The sequence below is a fragment of the Thermobia domestica genome, chromosome 6, assembly GCF_964235325.1.
Source record: "Thermobia domestica chromosome 6, izTheDome1.hap1.1, whole genome shotgun sequence".
Lineage (NCBI taxonomy): Eukaryota > Metazoa > Arthropoda > Insecta > Zygentoma > Lepismatidae > Thermobia > Thermobia domestica.
In genome coordinates, this window is record NC_137459.1 from 158,688,520 (window position 1) to 158,712,789 (window position 24,270).

A 24,270-nucleotide genomic window follows, 5' to 3' on the forward strand; every position below is an offset into this window, starting at 1 on the left:
ACTTTTGTAGGAAACAATTTTCGATTTGGGCTACCGTTTTCAAAATGGCCGCAAAAAGTGGGTTCTGTATCAGATAAATCAATTTCTCAACTCGTATCCGCAGATAGCACATTTTGATGCTTATGCTGACGAGAAAGAGCCCTTCCCGGTACATTCAAGCTGGATTGGGCTCGAGCCGAAAAATTCGGCCCGTGCAGGTCTCTAAAAGGAGGCCCCAAACAAAAATGCAATTTTTTATTTGATCCCTAGAATCAGTTCCCAAGCATTGTAAACCACGCACATTAACACTCTGCATATTATATACAAATAATTCATTACAATAAAAAATGCCTGCATAGCTTCTCAAATGATGCCTAATAATCTCATAATTTACGCCTAACCTTCTTAATAGGTTGAACAGCTTCAGTAACTGACGCCTTACGCTTTTCGGCCCTTTCCTCTATTGCCTTCAGTATGTAGAGTGGGTTTCTGATAGGCATGGAACGTCTACGGCGAGGGTCCACCAACTCTGGCAGAAGACAGTCCATATAGAATTTGCGAAGCTTTTCCTCCATCTCATTAGCCCAGAACTGACAAATGTCAACAAACTACATAGTATGTCCCCATCTGGGGTGGCGCCGTTAAGTCTATTCTTATTACGGAATCGTACCAGGGGAGGAATTAGAATTGGCCCACCGGCTTCCAAATACCTTTTTTTCCACGATGTTTTGCGGTACTGTATAACGTTCAGGGGGATTTCGAGAGTCTTTGAACGGCTCTGTGATACATGCTTTTAAGTACATGACATATTTGTTAAAATCTTTTGTTGAGCCAAAGGAAGCTTCTGGGCAACGGCGCCCATCAGGGGGCAAGGTGGAGCGCTTGCCCCCTAGAGGAAATACTGCATAACAACATGCACGGCAGTGCATAGCAGCCAAGTTCCACGCAAAAAATGAAAACTGGCCTGCACTGCCGTAAGCATATTATACACGAACAAGAGTTTTGCGTAAAATCGTCGATTTCGAGGTTCTGTAGAAACGATTCTATTATGGGTAGAAACATGAGATTTAGAATTTAAGGAGACATCTAACAGTCTTCCGTACATTACGTACGTCAGCTATAAGTTACATACGTCCATCCGTATGTGACATTAAGTACGTCAGCTATAAGTTACGTACGTCGATCCGTATGTGAGATCCTGACCGCTTACATACAGTTTTTTCGTTCGTGCGGAAAGTACATTTATTCGGAACACTTATACGGAAAGTATGTTTAAAATACAGTTTTTCAGTTATACGTTTAGTGTACGTTAAGTCCAAAAACTACAGGATTTACACATTTAACGTACGTTTTTACGTACGCCACATACATTTTTCCTCAGTGTGCGAGTAAAGTGAGTGAAAGCTAGTAATAAGTAGTTACGCAAGTTAATGAGGCACGTTCTGTGAATCAGTTAACTTTTTAAAACATGGGCTAAGACACGTACGTACGTACGGGCGTTTCCAACCGTAAATTCTGTGGTTGGAAACTCAGACAAGGAAAGCCAATATTTTTTTTCTTTTTTCGGTGAAGATTTTTCCTTTATTTCAGTCATTGGTATTAAATAGATTTTGAAATTAATTATAAGTAAGAGAATGTAGAGGTGAGGATACTTAGAATTAATGAAATTTTCGAAGAAATGAGAAATCCAATTGTTCGAATTTATGAGAGACTAGCAACAAAATGTAGCCAATTTCGTAAATATATTGATACCACGAGTTATATTATGGTTACCACTGTCGTTATGTAAAAATGTTCTTGATGCTTCGTGTCTCCATCTGTGAACAGTGTGCGAATCTCTTACGTATATCAGCCTTTCCATCAACAGTGAATTTCGTGCCTTTGCTCTTCATATTACATGAATTTGTCCATTTGGTGATTCGCTTCCACACCCCCGCCTTTGCTAGGCCTAGGCCTACTTCCTCACACCTCTCAAGTTCACAACTCTACTGAATTTCAAGTTTCTTTTTCTATTTCTACTATCTAAGAGATAAGATTTTGTATCCCAGTAAAACGTCTATTTAAATAACACGAGGATTTCTTCATCTCCCTTTAGACTTCTTAAAAATTAAAAATATTCACTTTTGGCAATTTTCCTGTAGGTTAGTCTCGAAAAGCTAAAATCATGTCAAATTTAATCATTGTAGCTCTACAGGAAGTGCCCTGTAATTTTGAGGTATAAAAGGTGTCCTATATAAATAACATCGGAGAGATTTTTCAGTTCCCCATAAAACCACTCTAATATTGGAATTGTTTATTTCTACTGATTTACTGAGGTAATACTAACGAAAACGTACAAGCGTACCGAATTTCAATTTTTTATTCCAAGTACAAGTTCCTAAAACATGAGATTATAGGCCCAAAAAAGACCCATTTAAATAACATGGAGAAGTTCTTCATCCCCCTTTATCATTTCAACTTTCCACGTCAACCGGAAGCACCCCTTTAATTTATGTAAGTTCATGTAGTTTTATATACAGTTAGGATATGTAGGTGGTAAATACAAGATTACAAGCTAATTGAAAGGTGTATATCATTGAAAGGAAAGCCCGAGACAGTATGAAACTGCGCAACACGTCATGTAATGAACTCTATAATTTCTCAATGTGATAGGGTAGAGAACAACTAAGTATATTGAAACACCAGCCATGTCTAGTGATGTAGCAGCGAGGATTCAGCATCAAGGGTTTTGGGCCCTGTTGATACTCTTCGTATTTAGGTAATGAAAAATGAGATGTTAGCGATCGTGATTTTGTAGTTCGGGTAAATAAATTAGAATCTCGTTTGGACATAACTCTCTGATAGATATTTAATAGAATAATTCCTCCTCGCTGTTCTAGTGCCTAGCATGTGCGCCTTTCTTATACAGGGTCCTGGGTTCGATTCTCTGTGGGAGAGCCCTTGGGAACTAATGTTGCATGTGACACATTATGACTCCTTTAAAAATGTACAATTCTAAATTTAAATTCAACAATATGCCACAATTGAGAATCCCAATATACGATATTGACATGGTGAACTACAAAAAGAACTGAAATATGAACATAAAGTTAAGGAACCTTATTGATAGTGGTGGTGGGTCAGGAGCCACCACCAACCTTAGAAATATCAACTTCGCTAAGGCGCCAAGACATTCGCTAAGGCGAAACCCAGACAAGGAAAAAAGTATATTGCTCCACGAAGTATCAAGGTAAATTATGTTGACGAGCCTTAGGGATGGTGTTTGTGAGCGTGGTGGATTTGGGGGCCACCACTAGCCTTAGGGCTGAAATGTCCCTGCCGTTAAACTAAGAACAGGCATCTTGGTTAGACACCTCGTGCCAAGTTCCAGTGTTCGTTTCAGATGCAGTGGCCAAGGAAATTGGCTCATCCATCCTCATCTCAACACTTTTTGAGGCTGACGAACTTGGCTGCACTTTTTGCACCTCTGGTGTTTTTGTTCACATTAAACATAATCAATTTATAGTATCACTATACTAAGAGTAGGTAGTAATGGTTTTTTATGTAAACTAAAGTGGCAATGTGGTCGAGATTGGTCTGCTTCCTCTTGTAAAAAAAAAAAAAAAAAAAAAAAAAAAAATATATTGTAGCCCCTACGGGGATCGTGTCTTAAGATGTTAGGTACTTCTGTTTGGGGAGTTGTCATAGGAGATTATAGCAGTTTTATTTTTAAATAGGGAGAATAACATTACGTTTAAAGTGAGAACATGTACAATAGGACAGCCCCTGACAAATAATTGATAGCCCCCATCGCCCCTGACAAGCAGATTTGGCCGCTGAGAATCAGATGGTGGTTCCTGCTGATCTAACAAGGAGATTTGGCCCCTGAGAAGTAGACAATGGTCCCCATTGCCCTGACAAGCACACGATTTCCCTCTTGGCCCTTGGCAAGCAGATGATGTTTCCTTGTTGTCCATGATCAGCACATGATGACCCCGTTTTCCAAAAGATGACCGCACTCTGTATTATTACGTACATATAATGTACTCTTGGTCCCAACAGATTATGGACCCTTGCCCCTGTGCTTATTATCTTCTCGGAATAACATTGTAAATAGTGACCCCCGTACCCACTGAAACTTTGTCCACCGCCTCCATAAAATGAAATAACTCGGCCAGCATTTAGATCGATTCATCAAAGTAGAAATCTCGTCTCGTCTTATGTGAGAATGACAAAGTGCGAACATATTAAAATTAACCGGTATATATATATATATATATATATATATATATATATATATATATATATATATGGCCTATATATATAGGGTGGAAGGGAACAAGAGTGAAAAATTTCGGGAGGTGATTCTACAGTCAAAAACAAGGAAAAAAAGTTCAAATAAACATAGATCCAACGCGGGGGCGTTTTCGAGCAGTAACCGATCGATAATTCGCCGGCTCCCTTCTTCTAACCTAGGATGTACTTGAACCTGAACCCACACACTGGGGGTGATGTATATATTTCCTGAAAGCTTGGGTCATGGTAACATCAAAACCGATTACCAAAATTGGGGAGGTCTCATGCATTTCGCTTGGAGGCAGCACTTTACTCATTGTTATTAAAATCTTTAAGCATGTCCCATAAAGTCTGTTGCAACCAGGAAAAATCTGAAACGGTGAGACAGGCATGAAACAGAAAAACATATCTTTCACCACTTCAAAAGTACAATGTACTAAAGTAAAATAAATTGTCCCAGGGTCCCCGGCAGGATCCCAGACGGGGTCCAACTCAAAATTTTTAAATGGAAAGGAGGTTCAACTTGCATATCATATGAAAGTTGGTGTTAAATGAAAAAAGATAAATCAAGTCTCGACTCTCGACGATAAGTCTGTGCAAAATAGCGGTGGATCAAAATATCAACACAATCTTCATTGCAAACTCTATGGCCTCTCGTATGAATCTGAAACTGCGGGATAGACTTAAAACACGGATATTTCAAAAGTATATCAAAAGTATTTCAAAGTATATTTCAGTATTGCAAAACTATAATTATTCAAAGTAAAAAAAAAAAATGTTCCAAGGTCTCTCGCAGGATCCCAGACGGGTCCAACTCAAAATGTTGAAATGAAAAAGGGTTTCAAATTAAGCTTTCACATAATGTGCTTATTTGCCCCCCTTTGAGTTGGACCCCGTCTGGGATCCTGCTGGTCGCCCTGGGATATTTCTTTTTTACTATGACACATCCTATTTTTTTCACCTGTCTCACCGCTTCAGATCAATAGGAGTGGCCATAGACTTTTCAATGACGTCTGTGTTGACATTTTGACCCATCGCCATTTTGCACATGCTTATCATCAAGAGTCGAGACTTGTTTCATCTTCTTTTAAGTAACATCAGCTTTCATACGATACTCAACTTCAATTTCTTTCGCAATTCAACATTTTGAGTTGGACCTCATCTGGGACACTGGAAAAATTTTTTTTTTACTTTGAATCATTATACTTTGGAAATAATGACATATCCGTGTTTTTGTTTTTATACCTATCCCACCGTTTCAGATTCATTCGAGTGGCTATAGATCGCAATGAAGATTGTGTTCATATTTTGACCCACCACTATTTTGCACAGGCTTATCGTAGAGAGTCGAGACTTGCTTTATCTTTTTTTCATTTAACACCAACTTTCATACGATATGCAAGTTGAACTTCCTTTCCATTTAAAAATTTTGAGTTGTACCCCGTCTTGGACCCTGGGGACCCTGGGACAATTTATTTTACTTTGATATCTTGTACTTTTGAAATGATGAAAAACGCGTTTTTCTGTTTCATACCTGTCTCACCGTTTCAGATTTTTGGGGTTGCAACGGACTTTATGGACACGATTAAAGATTTTAATAACAATTAGTAAAGTGCTGCCCCCAAGCGGAATGCATAAGACCTCCCCAGTTTTGGTAAATGGTTTTGATCTTACCTTGACCCGAGCTTTCAGGAAATATATACATCATCCCCAGTTTGTGGGTTCAGGTTCAAGTACATCCCTAGTAAGTGCAATATCTGCAGAACAGATAGAGATATTGGCATTTGATCAAAACAATGTAAAGAAAGTCATACCCCACCAAAATGATTTCACAAACAGAAAGGAGCATAGCTAACTTCACAAGAGGACTCCCCAAAGGGAGAAGGGGGTTCACCAAATGAGATGCTGTAGGGGACGGTGCCTCAGGAAAAGCAGTGCCCCTCCCAATATAATTCTTGTATTCGTCTTTAACTATACTGATTTATTTCTGATTACCTTCCAAATGAAATTAACCATAATTCGGTTTGAAACATTCCAATCTGATTCATAGTTTACCCCTATTTTAACAAATATAACCAGAGATCGAGTAAAGCTTTAACCATGATAACGCAACAAATATATATATTTATAATTCTTAGAGTGTACATTACAACCAGAGCTAGGACTTTGTTGAATTATAAACTACTACAAAAAATGACTGACAAATTTTATAGAAATACCATAAAATGATATAGTGAAACAGAACTGACCTGCTTAATAAGGATCGTGGATATATGCTCACTGGCAAAAACTTCAACACAAATAATACAACAGTTTTATAAACTAATTATATAACTAGCTAAACCTTCGCTCTCTACATAGCACATCATTCACATATGAGTATGAATCTCCTTGTCATTCCTCACAACATCTGTTTACAGACACAAGTGAAACACGTCTTGATAAAAATCGCCAAGGATAGATTTTTTTGATTATTTTTTTAATATCTCGCACTGTTTGCAAGGTTTGAACCTACTTCTGGTTGAAGTTTCTAATTCATGTCTGACCTGTATTTTCTTTCTTCTTGCATGCAGTACGTAATAAGGAAATACATTACACACACAACTAATTATAATGCCAGGGATATATGGTGTTCATTAGACAAAACACTCGAAACAATAAAGATTCATCTTACAAGGAAGGGTCACGCAGTGGCTCCGCTGAGATCCGAACGAGACAATTATGTTTGCATTTGATATGTTATAATTAGACGAATCCCAAAGTTATACGTGCCACCGGGAGGAATATCGTGAGTTACAACATATTTTGTAATATAAAAGCTACAAAGCTGGGATAATAGTTTGAACCGAGTCATTTGTTCGGAAACAGTTGGGTAAATGGAAAACTCGGACAATACGTATCCCATCATTTTGAACGACAAACACTTTTGGGGTAAAAACTTTGTCCCAGGGTCCCCCGCAGGGTCCCAGACGGGGTCCAACTCAAAATTTTCAAATGGCAAGAGGAGTTAACTGGCACATCATTTGAAAGCTGTTGTAAAATGAAAGAAAATGCAGCAAGTCTCGTCTCTCTACGACAACCCTGTGCAAAATGGCGGCGGGTTAAAATGTAAACAAAAACCTAATTGAAAAGTCCATGGTTACCCCTATAAATCGGAAACGGTGAGACAAATATGAAAATAGGAAAGGGAGTGTGGCATTATTTTCAAAGTACAACAATGTTGTTGCGTGTTTGAACATTTTGCATATTTTAGTCACTTACTAATCAACATTAATGCCAAATTTGTTTTCGTAGCTTCAGCAGTTTGGTATGCTTATCCTTTCAATATAGGTTTTAAGCGGCCTTCTTGGATTCAAGGTGGCCATAGATTTTCAATTAAGCTTTTGTTTACATTTTGACCCACCGCAATTTTGGACAGGGTTGTCGTAGAAAGTCGAGACGTGCTCCATCTTCTTTTCACTTAACAACAGCTTTCAAACGATGTCCTACCTCTCTTGCCATTTGAAACTTTTTAGTTGGCCCCCATCTGGGACCATGTGGGGACCCTGGCACAAGACGTTTTCACTTAAATCGTTGTACTTGGAAATAATGCCACTCATCCTTTCCTGTTTTCACATTTGTCTTACCGTTTCCGATTTATATTGGTGACCATGGACTTTACAATTAAGTTCTTTGACACGTCGCCATTTTGCACAGGGTTGTTGTAGAGAGTCAAGACTTGCTGCATTTTCTTTCATTTTACAACAGATTTCAAATGATGTGCCACTTAACCCCCCTTGCCATTTGAAAATTTTGAGTTGGACCCCGTCTGGGACCCTGCGGGGGACCCTGGGAGAAAGTTTTTTACCCGAAAAAGTTTGTCGTTGAAAATGATGGGATACGTGTTGGCCGAGTTTTTCACTTACCCAACCGTTTCTGAACAAATGACTCGGTTCAAACTATTCTGCCAGGTAATTTTTTTGTAGTTCTTACATTACAAAATATGTTGTAACTCACGATATTCCGCTCGGTGGCACGTATAACTTTGGAATTAATCTAGTTATAACATATCAAATGCAAACACAATTGTCTCGTTCGGATCTCAGCGGAGCCACTGCATGACCCTTCCTTGTTAGACTGGAGAAATGTTATCCTTCGTTTTCCATTAATATTTTAAAATGAAACAAACGCCTGAGAGACTTGCAACCCCTGTATACAAATATGTTGTCGGAATGTATAACTAGTAGGATATGATGCTTTTTAAAAATTTCAACACTTCCAGTGTATCCCTAAAAATGTAATAAAGAAATAACGGCCATTCTTTTTAAATATTAAAGCTGGACGATCTACACAAAATTTGCAATCGACCAGTGAAAACGGCAGCTTTCTAGCACTTGTGGTTTTCGAGATCTCATTGTTGAAAAGATTGGAGATAAACATATCAATTTTTCTTTGGAGACAAACATATAAACCTAGCATCATAACCATATCACAGTTTGCAAGATTTGAGCCTATTTCCGGTTGGTGTTTTTAATTCATGTATGATCAGTGTTTTCTTTCTTCTTGCATGCAGTATGCAATAAGCAAATACATTACACACACAATTAATTATAATGTCAGTGATATATGGCGTGCAAAACAATCCATTGGGCAAAGCACTCCAAACAATATTCATTAGACAAAACACTCCAAACAATAAAGATTCAACTTACTGTTAGAGTGGAGAAATGGCTATCCTTCGTTTTCCATTATCATTTCGCCATGAAACAAACGCTTGAGAGGTATGCAACCCTTGCATACAATTATATGGTGTTGGAATTTATAATGTGTAGGATATGATGCTTTATTTTTTCTTTTTTAATGCAATATTTGAGTTTTACGTCCCACGGTTATGCTAGGGTGATGATGAATAATGAATGAAATGATGGAATGAAGAAAGTGGGAGGAAACGGGAGAACCCCGAGAAAACCCACGCACACGGTGTTTGTCCACCACAACGTTCACTTGGCGGTTCTTTTTTAATTTCAACACTTCCAGTGTATCCGTAAAAATGTAATAAAGAAATAATGGCCATTTTTTTCTATATATTCAATTAAAATTGGACAATGTACACGAAACGTGCAATCGATCATTGAAAACGTCATATTTCTAGAGTCTATAGTTTCCGAGATCTGATTGTTGAAAGGATTGATCACAAACATATAAACGCCCACAAACGTGTAGTTTAAAAGAACTCCAAAGATGGTAGCACAATTCATTTGTATTGATTTTGGAAAAGGCTTATTAAAATACAAAGGCTTTAAACAATAATTTTAAAAAGTAAAAGTTATATGAAAACAGGTCTACTTAAATAATTTATTTAAAGTACACAAAGTTTAAAATATTTGTTTCAGTTAAACGTGAAATCACAAATAACCGTAAATCAAAGGTTTGAAATCAAAGTTTATAGGTTGAAGCTCAGGCGCTTTTGCCCACGGGCATACTGAATCAAGAGGCCTAACCTCTCTTGTGTTAGTTAATGTGCCAGCTACGATCAAGTGTTGTAATACGCATTTGGGAGCACAGCACACATACGACACTTATAGGGCTGACGGAAGTTTTCACTTTCGGAGGGCATCTTGCTTTTTGAACCTCATTCATTTTCATCATCTTTTCTTTCTTTTTCATCTACATTTGGGCTTCGGCCCTTGGCTACTTTATCACTATGACGGACTCTGGCAACACAAACGGTCAAGCTCACCTAGGACGACATATAGGATTACCACCTACACTTCAGACGAATCCAAGCACTTCCCGCGATCAACCTACATCTATTGCCTCTCGCAGCCGGACTCGCCACTTTTCTTGGGGAAGTCAACCGATAGGAAGCACATCTAGAGATAGGCATCCTTCTACAGAATCTACACAATCTGCTAAACGTGCTCGATCAAGGTCTCCTATTACAGCAATGGATATCGAGGGCAATCCACAGCATACTAATAAAACAACGGGTCCTATAGATCATTCCTTACCAAGTTCAACTTTCGATCCTGTTTATCACTTTCTACTCACAGAATATGACACTAAATTCACAAATTCCAAAATGATATTTCTGCAAATACTGAAATACGTTCCTAGGGTACGGGACACTCTAGTTCAAATCGTTTCCACTAGAAATGGCTACATTTTGAAATCCAAAAATCCGAATTTTGGAATTACCATACGGAATAAGGCTTCTTACGAAATTTTCGGGAAAAATGCTAAACTCACGAAATTGACAGATAAGCGTCAGAAGCAGCCTCCACCACCGCGACAGCCATCTTTTCTATCTGTTGTCATTAGAGGTGTCTCACCCGAACTGACAGATGCAGAAATACTCGAGGAACTAGCGCAAGAAGGGATATCAGTCGATAAATGTATTCGGATTCGAAATAATAATGGTCCTACATACATGGTCCGCGTTCTTTGTAAGCGTCAGGATACTATTGACTACTTATTACGATATGGTGCGCCGATCTATAAGAAAATCCACCGGGTTGAACCATCCAAAACTCAAGGACCATTACCAATTCGTTGTGAAAAATGTCAGGTTTACAACGATCATACTACCGCTAACTGTTCAAATCCCTCTAAATGCGGATACTGCTCAGGGATGCACGAAACCAAAGCGTGTCCCAATCTCCAAGGACCGCCGAAATGTAATACTTGCAGTGGGATTCATCCTACCTACAGTTATCGCTGCAAAGCCAAACCAGCACCAACTCCTGAGCATCCAGAACTAACGGTACCACTAAAAATGGCCGATAAAGCAACTCAACCGACTCAATCCATATTACCGCCGCTAACCGTTGAAGATCTCCTCCGTTATATCAGTTTGGTGTTACAAAATATATTCCCATTACAGCGAGCTCATATCTTACATCATATAATCTCTGCCGCAAAATCCATTTTTCACATCAATCTCCATGCAACGTATTCCAATAATTATGTTCATTTTCACATTGGGCCTCTGGAAACTGCTGTTTAAAACCATGCATGTGTTACTCTACATTATGGGGATTACTTTCATATTCGTCAATATTCGTTCATTTTCACAACATAAGCTGTTATTCGAAACATTATTATATGAGGAGCATATTAATGCATTTGCACTTAACGAAACCGCCTTAAGACCGAACGTGTTAGCCCATATTTCTGGTTACCAGATACAGCGCCACGATTATCCTGATCATATGGCACGTGCTCAAGGAGGGGTTGCAATAGGTTATTCTCCCAAATATCCAGTAAGAGCATATACTCCTCAAGTTTTTGCAGATCTCCCGGAATACTTACTTTACTCTATATACTTTCCATCATTAATAGTTAATTTTAGCACAATCTATATTCGACCACGCCAACCCATACCATTACAGTATTTTGAATATATAGCCAATAACTTTCGTAATATTATTATCATGGCGAATATAAATATCCATAGTCGTAGTGCTCGCGAAAAGGCAAATTTTCAGCAGTTCTTAACTGACAATCTGCAGCTGCATCTTCATGTCCTTCCTACTCACACCAGACCAATCAGTCAGACTACACCAGATGTCGTAATTACATCTATAAACCTTGTTAACGACTGTCAGCTTGAAGTTCTCGATTCCATCGGAAGCGATCATCATCCAGTTAAATTAACATTAACTCGAGGACAACCGCCACGACAGGTAATTGCACCGCGACGTGTTCCTAGATTTGACAAAGCGAATTGGCCTCATTTTCGGCAAGACATCGAACACTCTCTTTCAAGTGTAGCAGCTCCAGCTACAGAACCTGAGTTGGCTTCGTGTCGTACTACTCTCACTGAGGCAATACGAACCAGTGCTCACCATAACATTCCAACTGTTCAAGTGACTCTCCACAAGCCAAAATTACCACCGACGTATGTCACTCTGATACATAAGGCTCGCCAACATCTCCGTGAATACCATCGAACAGGGAATGATGTCTATCTTCATCAACATCGCCAATGGCAACGAGCGGTTCGTAATTATCTTGCTGCATATAAACGTCGCAGTTGGATTAAGACTTGTAATACCTTATCTGAGGAAGCACACCCATCACGCTATTGGAAGAGGTTTAATCAACTAACTGGCAAGAATACGACAACCACTTATCCTCTAATCTTAGATGGCATCCCTCTCTTCTCAGACCAAGAGAAAGCTAACGCTTTTGCTAGTCAGCTACAGACAGTTTTTACTCCAACAGCTGCCTCTAAGATCTCTGAACGGACAGACATCTCTTGCATTCCTGCTTTACAACCTTCTGCAGACCACGTCATTGATCTGGAACATCCACTCACCGCACCGATTACTACAGATGAACTTCACATTGCTCTCAGGCGGAAAAAGAACACAGCCCCTGGGGTTGATAACATTTGCTATCGACATATTAAAGAAGCCCCGCAATCACTTCTACTACTACTGGTGGCGATATGCAACTTCATTCTCAGAACTGATTTCTATCCCTCAGACTGGAAAGTATCAAAAATTTGCATGTTCCATAAACCGAACAAGCCTGTACATTCTGTTTCCTCTTACAGACCAATTCAACTGACATCAGTATTCAGTAAAATTTTTGAGAAAATTCTTGTCTGCCGTCTTCATAAGTATCTTGAGGCAACTACTCTACTACCCATCCACCAAGCAGGCTTTCGGCCTAACTTCTCCATAAATGACCAGCTACTTCGCCTCAGCACCATAATCACTAACCAGTATAATAAAGCCTTCCCTTCTTGCCTCATTCTTATGGATTTAGAAAAGGCTTTTGATAAAGTTTGGCATTACGGCTTAATCAAAAAATTAAAACCATTCAAGTTTCCACTTTGCTATTTGAGGATAGTATATTCTTTCCTTACAAATCGCATTGCTTATGTTACAGTCGGCAATGCTCTATCTTGGCCTATCTTTCCGCTTACTGGGGTTCCTCAGGGTTCTGCTCTCAGCCCTATATTGTATATCCTATACGCTTCTGATATCCCTGCAGTTCCACGCAATGTTTTTACTTTTCAATACCCAGACGACACAGCTTTTCTTGCTCTTGGCAAAACTATCCAACAACTTAATATTCTTTTACAAAGAACTCTCGATAATTACATCAAGTGGTGCAAGCGATGGCATTTAACCATTAATACAGAAAAGACTCAAGCAATCATATTCTTGCCTCCAAACAGACGTTCCCGAGTTTACAGAAATCCGAATCTTTTGCAACTAACTGTTGATGGATACCGTGTACGCCCTACCCCTACTGCTACTTACCTAGGCGTGGTTTTCGACTCAAAACTCACTTGGAATGCTCACCTGAAAAAGCTAACAGCTAAGGCTAACATGCGGTTAAATCTATTGCGCCGTCTCACAGGCACGACTTGGGGTCTGAAAGCTGAAGTGATACTTCACACCTATAAGGCATTCCTCCGACCCATCCTCACTTTTGGACACACCGCCTGGAGCAATGCTTCTGCGTCATATTACGAAAAACTCTGCATCTTGGAGCGACATGCTATTCGGCTGGCTTATCGTATTAAGCTTCCTTACCCTACATGGCTGACATATGAGTATATCGATTTTTCAAAAATCACGAAACACCTCGCAGAACTACGACTAAAGTATATCACTTCACGTATACAAACAGGTCATCCGCTATTCTTGGACATCCTGCAGACTGATGCTCTTACTGACGCTACATTTCGGTACAAACATTCACCGTTAAACATCTTAGTATCTCTGTTTGTTCAAAATACACATCTGACTGCTGACGAACGGGAAATATATGACATTTACTTCATTAATGATCATCTTCCTCATATTTTTCCATATTAGCACTGAAATCCTCACTATTAACAAGGGCTTCCCCCTGTCCTCATCAGTCCCGAGTCGCCCCGGAACAGAAGATTTAACACTGCATCTGTCTTGCTAATTTAACTATGTCTGTGTTGTGCTTGCACTTCATCTCATACCTCATCATCATTGCTCTAAGTTCTATTACATTTGTGATACATTTTGTTTTCTATCATATTTATACTTTAGCACCTCGTATATATATATTTGCACATATGTGTTCTACTTTTGATTTATTATTATTTATCAGTAACACCTAGTTTAGTATGCTCACTTTTTCATCATGTTTATAAAACTGCACATTGACCATCTCACAGTGTTCAATAATCAATGTAAATCTAAATGAATCTATGCCAAAGAGAGGGCGTAACCCTCTAATGGCTGGGAGTAGGAGTATCACCTTGCCCAAATCAGTTAATAATTGATGAATAAAGATTATCCAGTTCACTTATAACTCTATTACCTTACCCTTAAAAAAAAAAAAGCGCTTTTGCTGTTATTATAGCATTTTATTAGACTAGCTGAACCTGCGCTCTCTACACAGCACATCATTCACATATGAGCATGACTCTCCTTGTCATTCCTCACAACATCTGTACATGTCCCTTTACAGACACAAATGAAAGACGTCTTGATAAAAATCGGCAAAGGGTATCATATAGGGAAGATATTTTAGATTATTTTTTCAATATCTCACACCGTTTGTAAGACAGCCTACTTCCGGTTGGAGTTTCTAATTCATGTGTGGTCAGTGTTTTCTTTCTTCTTGCATGCGGTATGTAATAAGTAATTAGTTATCGTGTTAGTGATATAGGGTGTTCAATGGGCAAAATACTCCAAACAATAAAGATTCATCTTAACCTGAAGAATGGTTATCCTTCGTTTTTCATTATAATTTGGCCATGAAACAAATGCCAGAGGTATATGCAACCCCCATGCACATCAATGTTGCGTTGGGATGTATAACTGACAAGAAACAAAGCTTTACTTTTTTTTAAAATTTCAACACTTCCTACCCCTAAAAAATATAATAAAGAAATAACGGCCACGTTTTTTTAAATATTCAGTTACTTGTAGAACTGGATAATCTATCCAAAATTTGGAATCGACCATCGAAAACGGTGTGGTTTTCGAGATCTCATTGTCGAAAGGATTGGAGACAAACATATAAATCTATAATAGCATTCTAATATATAGACTAGCTGAACCTGCGCTGTTTACTCAGCGCATCGTTCTGCTTTGACCATGAATCTTCTTCCCACTGTGCACGTCCCCTTACTCACACAAGTAAAAGATAGGAGACTCACAAAGGAAGTGAATTGCCATGTATAGATGTTGGAGTGAGTTTGTAGGAAATTTGTAGAAGTGACACGATATCAAGTGGAAATATTTTTTTTCTAATAAATCCACATCCGTCCGAATACGCCTCATTGCGTCTCTTGAGACCTTTGAAGTTGCAAGCATGCAATAGGTTTTATCAATTCAAATTTAAGCAAAGCGCCTGCAATGTCTCTCAACTCGCTATACTTAACTTCTGTACTGGTTGCCTAACACCGTAGTTTCGGCCTGCAACAATGTTAATCTTATGGGCTCAAAACGGCCTTTAAAATGTTGAACAGAACAATAACGACAGGATATTTGAAAATTTGGATGAAAACTGGACAATCTACATAAAATTTGGAATTGACCAGTTAAAACGTCACCTTTCTAGCACTTGCGGTTTTCGGGATCTCATTGTCTAAAGGATTGGGAACAAACATATAAACCTAGCATTTTAATATATAGACTAGCTGAACCTGCGCTCTATACACAGCGCATCATTCACATATGAGCATGAATCTCCTTGTCATTCCTCACATCTGTACATGTCCCTTTACAGACACAAGTGAAAGACATCTTGATAAAAATTGCCAAGATATACCATAAAGGGGAGATTTTGTCGATTACTTTTTCAATATCTCGGACCGTTTGCAAGACTTGAGCCTACTTCCGGTTGGAGTTTTTAATTTACGTATGATCAGTGTTTTCTTTCTTCTTGCATGCAGTATGTAATAAGCAAATACATTACACATACAATTAATTATACTGTCAGTGATGTATGGTGTTTATTGGGCAAAACACCCCAAACAATAAAGATTCAACTTACTGTTAGAATGGAGAAATGGTTGTCCTTTGTTTTTCATTATCATTTGACCATGAACAAATGCCTGAGAGGTATGCAACCCCTGCATACAATTATGTGGTGTTGGAATTTATAATGTGTAGGATATGATGCTTTAGTTTTTTTTTTTTTTTTTAATTTCAACACTTCCATTGTACCCTTAAAAATGTAATAAAGAAATAATTGCCATGTTTTTTAAATATTCATTTAGAACTGGACAATCTACACAAATTTGCAATCGTTCAGTGAAAACGTCATCTTTCTACATCCTGTAGTTTCCGAAATCTCATTGTCGAAAGGATTGCCCACAAACATATAAATGCCCACAAAAGTAAAATTTAAAAGAACTCCAAGGATGGCAGCACAATTCATTTGCATTAATTTTGGAAAAGACTTATTAAAATACAAAGACATTGAACAATATTTTTTAAAAAATAAACTTTACATGAAAAGGGTCTACTCAAATAATTTATTTAAATTACACATAGTTCAAAATATTTGTTTCTGTTAAACATAAAATCACAAGTAACCTGTTAGATATTTGAACAAGGCACAAAGTGCTTGTAAATGAGGCACTTACTGATATTTTTATTTGAGAGAGTAGTTTATAGCATGTGAATATAAACAAGATATGGAGTAAAATGAGATTATGAAGATTTAGGTTATGAAGATATTAATTTAAGATATGGTTTGAAGAAATACAAAAGGATTGAAATAGTTGTGGATAAATATTGTATAGAATATAGTGTACTGAAAGGTACAGATAAAGAATAAAGGTTCAAGGAAGAATTTAAGTGTATATTTTGTGTGTACTTAACTTTGGGTTTTAATATAACCGTAAATCAAATGTTTGAAATCATAGGTTATAGGTTAGAGCTCAGGCGCTTTTGTTGCTATTGTAGCATTTTAATAGATAGATAATAGTTATAAATGCAATAAATAATACACTAATGATTACTGATAATTACACTAATAAATAATCAGCTGGACGAATCACACCGACAAGTTTTGTAGATAAGTTTATATGAACATATTATACACACAACAGCATGTCAAACAAATGCAAGGGCGTTATTTTTTCTCACTGCTCATAGTAGAGAGCACGTAGTTCACAATATACTATTTACACTAAACATGATCTGAAATACACTGTTGCAGCAAAGCTTTGTCAACGTGGCAGTTACAATATGTAATAAACAGACTGGCAGCCATGCCGAAGAGAATTAAAAATTCACATTTATCCATATTACGTCCAAGCAGCTCAATCCACTTGGCCTATTTTTGGTACAATCTTAGATCATTGTACTTAGTGATTTGAGATAACTAGATATTTATATAAATCATACTTTGAAGGAGGAGGACACAGGACAGGGAAAAAGTTATATTCAATTTTTTACGATGTAGAGTGCAAAAATTAACATTTCTAAACAGACACAATGATGATTTCATACAATCTGAACGAGCTTGATGTGTGGTTTTTTCTTACCTTCCGAAATAAGCCTATTATTTGGAACTGCAGTTTACAAAGAATAAGGAAGTAAAGGATTGTTTCGATAATTGAATAATTGAATGATTTTTTTGTTCTAGAATGTTTTAGACTGTTGACTTTGGTTGTTAAAAAAGTGGGCTACTGAATGATAAATTCAATTTAAAGAAAATATAATTTATTAATGGGTGCAGCTTTCTTTTTCTTTTTTCTTTTTTCTTTTTTTTTACAAAATTAATGAAGAATATAGTGGTAACAAATAGAATAAATTATCCCCTCACTGGATACCAATTTTTACTACTTTATCCACAGCCAGAAAATAGGCCAGAAAGGAAAAACTAGACTTATACAACCACCTCCAGTTCCATTCTTTAGAAGTAGTTTGATCCTTGTTAGCTCGGCTGTTGTAAGTTGAAGGGATCCTCCTCGCTGCTTCCACCTACCTTTTTTATTTCAAAGTTTATCTTGTCATTTAGTTTTTATCTAGTTGTTAAAAATCATTTTAATAGTTATTTATTTAAATGTTGGGTGTTAGCATGCGGGGTCAGGTTAAATTTAGTTCTACTCTGGTTTTCGTTTATTGCCAGTTTATCGCTGTTTATTGTCATGTTTTCTTTAAATGTACTCTTTAGTAATTTACTGTCTTAAAAAAATGTTTTAAACACTTAATGACTTTTTTCTTCGTTCTTGCTGGCGGGTATGTGACCTGAGGGTAAAATCCACCCGAACTTGAGGGTTTCCACATATACATACAAATCAATTGAGTAGTAGTAAGAGCGAACTCAACATCGGATAATTTTCTTTAGATTCGAGTGATAAGTTTCTAAACTTAATACTTTTATCAGATTTCCAAGGGATTTTCGAATTTTCTTCCTATCCCCGAAATTAAAGGAAGTTCACTGGTAGATGAAAATAAAAAGACAAGCGCAGTTAAGGATGCGCACGAGACAAGATTTGTGGCTGTCTCGTCTCGAAAATGTGCTGTAATAGTGATGTCCCGACTCGAAAAATGTATGTTTCTGTATTGGAAGAACCATGCCTCGACTCGAATTTTGTCAGAAAAAAAATCCTCTCTCGACTCGTCTCGTGCGCATCCCTAACCGCTTTTTTGAAAATGACTAACGATTCTGCTCGTACATCAATATTTCATTACCACTTTTATTATCTGGTATAAGTTATTTCTGTGGTAAAAGTACAAAAAGGGTAGTTTACTCTGGCCTGTGTTTTCTCGAGATATTTTCTCAAACAGGAGTCAGTTAATTTTGTTCGTACTTCATAAATAAATGGTTTATTAATAACCTGACAATATGACATAACTAATTTTTCCTGAAAAGATCCACAACGGGTAGTTTACTCTTGGGGGAGAATTTTTTTTCGAATTTATGAAAAACGCCTTAGGTGATAGTTCATATTTCATAAATACATATTTAATTAATAGCCTGCAACATGGAGACATCCACACGAAGCAGTGTTGAAGATGACTTTCTACTATGTTGAATATGTAATGTCTATGAAAAATATACACTATTAAATAGCAGATTGTGTCAATTATGTCAATTCTCCTAATAGTGATGCACATACTACTTATAAACATAGTAAAACGATTGAGTTGTCCGTGAAATAAATTATTTAAACAAGAAGTATTGAGTATTACATAATATTTTATGGCAATATACTTTAAGTTGACATTTATCAAGGAAGGTTTGATAGTAGTCCCAGCACTGAGATAGAGATGCTTTAATAAGTTAAAATAAATTTATGAGTGTATTTCCTGTAAATGGGTGTAATTTTCAATTTTGGTCTTAGTTATGATCTCTTTTGGGCTTACATCTGTTTTACTTTTCAGGAAGTGTTCGTAAACATGTTACCATCATGATGAGATATAATATAATGTTGAAAAATATTTAACATAGCCGGTACCTCGAATTGAACCAGAACTTTTACGGCTGGGAAGCAACCACACAAAAACGAGCGGTTCAACGATTTGCTATTTGACTTAGTATGTAAGCATTAATGGTGAAATAGGATTATTATTAGATTTAAATATTTGCACAAACTGAGGTTTGGAATAATATACGAAGAAAGAAACATTATATATATCGTGGTTTATTAAATCTTTTTACGAGTAATGTCAAGATCGCGTTAAAAATAGTTACTTTCTGAACCTATTTCGCTATAAATTTTTGTAAAGTTGAGAAAGTACTTAAAATAACAAGCAGCGACAAAATAGCAAGAATTGTCATCGAATATCGATATTCAAACGCATTTTTTGCTCCGTGTTATCAGGGAAATATCGAATAGTATCTTGTTCAAGGTCAGGATTACTACTATTTTAACTTACTTCGTAGGTAACTATAGCCTTAATGCTGGTGATGCGTTTTTCGAATAATATTGATAGGGAACCGTGGGATAAAACAAAATATATGCATTATTTGGTGAAGGAGTGTTCTGCACAAGAGTAAAATGTAATTTATCTTTGTTATTGGGATCACGTTTATATGTATTCGGCTGGAGGGAACCAAGTTCCTGCAAATCTGCCTGGAAGGAGCATTGCTGCTGGTTGCGCTAACCTTATCTTTCACTTTTCTTTTCTTTTTTTCTTTTCTTTTGTTTTCTTTTCTTTTCTTTTCTTTTCTTTTCTTTTCTTTTCTTTTTTCTTTTTTTCTTTTTGTAAATAGCGTGGCATCATTTATTTATTTATTTATTTATTTATTTATTTATAACAGGTTTCAGATACAGCACTAGGCCATTTTACACTGAAACATTTTAACAATTTGATAACATAACAATTTAATAACAATTTGAGGTCAAGATGGTACAACACAACAGCGACATTACAAAAATAGCTTATTTATAGATGATCTGAAAGTATACTCACTTGAAAAGACGTCTACATTTTCTGGTAACTGATATTAGGTACTGACAATTCGGTTTAGAAGGGACCTTTGGACAATATTAACTCTAGCCGCTCGAGTGTTAAAGAGATCACTAGACCGTGTTGTTCTAGCGGGTACACGAAAATTGATCTGTTCACATGATAGTATATGTGGCCATTTACAATTTTTTTGCAAAAATATTACGTCAGAAATTTTGTTTCTCACTAGGGGAGGTTTGATATTGAGGTATTTTAAAACGTCATTTTTTGGAAGTTTTTTTTTTTTTGCTCAGATCGCACCTTTCAGTTTCGGCACCTGAAAGTTCAACCGAAACAGGGCTATCATCGGTTATTTTTTGGAAGTGTTCGGAAGTGAGGTACTCGGTAGGATACAATGGCTAAAAAGAAATTAATTACGGAATTTAATTTTTTTTTTAAAACGAGTAGGGCAGGCCATAGACCAGATAGGAGAACAGTACTCAATAGTGGGAGCAACATATGATTTATAGATCATTTTCGATTCGGCGAGAATTGGTCAAATGCAGTCATACTTTTTTTTTTAATATCACAACAGAGGGCCACGGCGGCTCAGTGCTAAAGCACTTATCTCTAGTGCGTGAGGTCCCTGGTTCAATCCCAGTGCAAATAAGTTTGTGTGGGCAACATCATGTCCGTGGGTTTTCTCAGGGTACTCTCGATTCTTCCCACGTTTCATTCCACCAATTCTCTCGTCATCATTCACTTGCCTGAATCATTGTATCTTTTAGTCTAAAGGCATAATCGTGGGAAGTTAAACTGCAAGATTTCATTCAATATCCCAACATGGGTAACTCTGAAGGTGTGACTTCATCTTTATATGCGCCTTTACCTGTGTGGAAAAAATTAATGTCCAAATATTAAATTTATGTTCCTAGTCGAAAGGCATCAGATTCGATAAGTTTAGCGAGCCTATATGAGAAGTAGAATCCAAACCGCATTAGCTCTCGCCGAGAATCGAACAGGGCGCCCCACACCGAGGACGCGTACGCTGACTAGGAGGAGCTCTTATCATTTGAGAATTCAAATTAGGAAATATGGGATTTAAATATGTTTTCTCTTTGCAATGAAAATTAATTATGAATTTTAATTAGGAAATAATATCTCGTTTTGTGCAATAGAAAATATTAATTTAGCCAAGATCGTGCATTAAATAGAAAGACTGAAACTATATTGGAATGATGATTCCTGGTGAGTAAACCTGAACAACGATTAGCGAGGAAAACTCAAGAACAGGTTTTTTCTTCTGAAAACAATAAGACCAGACCAGGGAGAAGGCCGTGAAGAGTGCAAGAGACCACCTGCTGCTCGAAAACCCTTTCATCTGAGCCGTTTTTGCGCGCCGTATTTACGCTCGAAGCTACTTTTGTTGAATGAGAAGGGGAGATTTCTTCAATATTGGCAACAAGATGGGACACCGCCGCATTATGGTCATAATGTAATCGATGGCTCAATGATCAGTTTCCTGGTTGGTGGATAGGTCGGCATGGGCCAGTTGATTGGTCAGCAAGACCCTCCGACCTAATTAGTTGGATTTTTAAATCTCTGGGGCCACTTTAAAGCTATTGTTTACCAGTGTAAAATTAATGACATTGGCTCCCTGAAAAGGAGAATCATTACGGCCTCTGAACAAATATCACTAACCATGCTTCGCAGAGTGCACAAGCACTGGGTCGCATGGATAAGGATGTGCATACAACAGAACGGTGGACATGCTGAACATGTCATGTGATTGTAATTGTCGCATGTGTGTTAGCTCTTTCTTTTCCTAGCCATTAAAGAATACCTAATGTGAAATGTTACAAAGATTGTTTTTCACTTTACGTTTATTCTTCAATTCGAAACATCGCACAGCACATTTCAGAGCATTACGTACATACCCTATTTTAAATCTATTCACAACTTCAAAACCGTTGCAAAATTTGGAAAAATAACCTTACATTGGGTTTTTCTTCGAACGAGGATGTTGTTTAATATGTCACACAATCATGTTGCCATTTCAAATAAACAAGTTGATTCAAAGATGATGACCACCAAGATGGCGGACGACAACCTTAACCACGTCATAATGTTTCCCCCTCCCACCAGCATTGATCCCAATTGACTTCGGATCGACTACATTTACAGTTTTTCAAATATTTAGCCCGGTCCAGACTTTGTATTTCACTGCTAATACAGGCCTATATATATATATATATATATATATATATATATATATATATATATATATATATATATATATATATATATATATATATATATATATATAATCTTTCAACTAATACGGACATTTGGACATTTTCCAATATGGCGAACGGAGAAGTTGTGGGATTTTAGTATGTCATTTAAATAATCTTTGCCAACATCTATGTCAAATTTCAACATGTTAATAATTACTTCCTAAGTTCAATAAAATATCAAATCAGTGTGACGGAAGTTTTTGGAATTTTATAATTTAGAGCTAAATATTTCTAAAAGTATGCGTTTTCGAAAAATGGTTTCTCTATTAAAAAAAAATATTGTGTTATATGTGTTCTATAAAACTACACTAAATGTATCTCTTTATGTTCAACCATAGCGAAGATATTATTATTTTTATTTGGGTATTGTTCATTTGAACTTCCAGGGGCCATTTTCCAATATGGCGGGTGAAGCTCAAGTGGGATTTCAGGGAACTTTTAGTATGTTGTTTAAAACATCATTCCCAACATCTGTACCAATTTTCAGCTTGTTACTAATTTGTTCCTTTTCTTCATTAAAATTTGAGCTTCATTTACTGCACTAGTTGTTCGATTTCTTTAAACGGAACTTTATTATATTAGGTTCTTTTTTCTTTCCTATATTTAAATTCCATATTTTCTCTTCTTTTTGTTCTTCTTTTACTTCTCGCCCTTCTTTCCCGTTTTCTCTCTCTGTCTCAGTTCTGTACCTCTGTCTAAGAGCACTGGCGGCTTTAGCGGGTAGGTCGGGTATATGTATGGGTCTACCCAAAAATTTTGAAAGATATGTAAATGCTAAAAGATACAATTTTCCACCATTTATAACAATGGTAAATAATTATTTAAACAAATATCATCAACCACTAATGTAAAAGTAACTTCCTACTGTCATTAATCAATCAAATGTGTATATGTATCCATAAGCGAGGGAGCGGGCTTCGCCTACCCAAAATTAAAATCCTAAAGCAGTCTCTGTCAAAGACACATCCTTCGGTTTCAATTTTTCATTGTGTGTGTTTAAATTTCAACTTCCATCAAATTCTGAATCTTATTTCGTGTCGATTTTATTCTTACATTTTATCGATACTAATACATGGGTATTTGGAAATTAAAGTTGTGCTCATGTGGTTGGTTGATTTTAGTATGGGATAGAAGATGGGAGGAGAGAGAGGGGGACATCTTTGCCAGGCACGATTATGGAATATACAAAGGTGTCATTTGGGTGGCGTAGCTGCACGGCGTTTGCTGTCGCATTTTTTTAAATGCGAAGTGTACTATTATGCCATTTGCGTCGTGTAAAAACCTTACTTAAGTTGAATGATTTGAAAAATGTTGTTACAACTTTTTGATCAGGGAATCTACTCTGATAATATTTGTTGAATGTTTAATTTCAAAATGAGGTGTAC